This window comes from Etheostoma spectabile, chromosome 18 (assembly GCF_008692095.1).
Source record: "Etheostoma spectabile isolate EspeVRDwgs_2016 chromosome 18, UIUC_Espe_1.0, whole genome shotgun sequence".
Classification (NCBI taxonomy): Eukaryota; Metazoa; Chordata; class Actinopteri; order Perciformes; family Percidae; genus Etheostoma; species Etheostoma spectabile.
Genome location: NC_045750.1, coordinates 20,519,825 through 20,520,916, shown reverse-complemented (window position 1 = coordinate 20,520,916; position 1,092 = coordinate 20,519,825). Strand labels below are relative to the sequence as shown.

The 1,092-nt window shown below is 34.8% G+C and overlaps 1 protein-coding gene across 1 annotated transcript in view; it reads right to left on the bottom strand.

The window, feature by feature from the left end:
- Positions 1–1,092, bottom strand: part of mdn1 (midasin AAA ATPase 1) — a 1,030,807-nt gene that overhangs the window by 63,537 nt on the left and 966,178 nt on the right. The window lies entirely within an intron of this gene.

Below are 1,092 nucleotides of genomic sequence, written 5' to 3'. Positions count from 1 at the left end.
CTGTTGTCATAGTATACCGCCACCAACTGTACAGGAGTGTGTAATACCATGAACTTCATGGAGTCTGGGCTTGTATAAAGTAAAAAAATACATATATTATTTTCATTATACCAGTATTGTTAACAAAAAATAAATAAAGCTTTAAGTCTCTCCCTTCTCACACCCTTTTTTCAAGTATGTCATGTGTTGAGTTCTCTCTCTTCCATTTCCTGCCAGTTTATTCTAACATCATTATATTTCTCACGTGCAAAAAGTACATTTTCTGCATCTTCTTTGTCTTGGCATTCTATGCATAAGCCATTACCATTACCTACTATTTGTAAGGTAGCATTCGATCCTGTGTGCCCTAATCTAAGTCTGGTACAGTCCACTTCTTCCCTTCTGTTTAAACATAGTGAAGTAACCCTTTTCCCAGTCATATTTTTCTGTATTTTATGAGTGTCTAGCATTAAAACAATTTTGCCATTGTTGTCTGATTTCAGATTTGATCATGGATTTGGCTTCACCCTTCCCCATTGGAACAGTAATTCCTATAAATTGGTTTTCCAGCATTTCTTTTTTGTTGATAACTTTCCTAGCCAAAGCCTTTTTTCTTTGGTAGTCAATAAGATTATCCATTGTAAGACTTTTTCGCAATATTTTTCATTTTACCATGGGACATTAGTTTTTCCCCTTTGGCTCATATTTTTAGGAATGGTCTGGCTTGCTGCTGCAATGATAACCATACTTATGATACATTTCATCAATACTTTGATCTGTTTCCAGGCATTTCATTTAATTCATCTATACACCATTTAGAATGAATTAAGACTCAACACCTACTTTACCCAATATTGGAAAATGATCACTTCCAATACTTGTGCTTTGCTCAACTTCCATTCACAACAGTTACCTTTTGTTCATACTCATAGTATATCATATCTCATTCTTGAAACTATTTATCTTTGTATTCAAACATACTAGCATCCTGTCATTTATCATTAAGGGGAATGCTGATTCAGCAGCATTCCAACTATTGTTATCCTGTTCATTCTATATTATTATGTCATGCCCAGAGGCAGTCTGTGTGTGTGTGTGTGTGTGTGTGTGTGT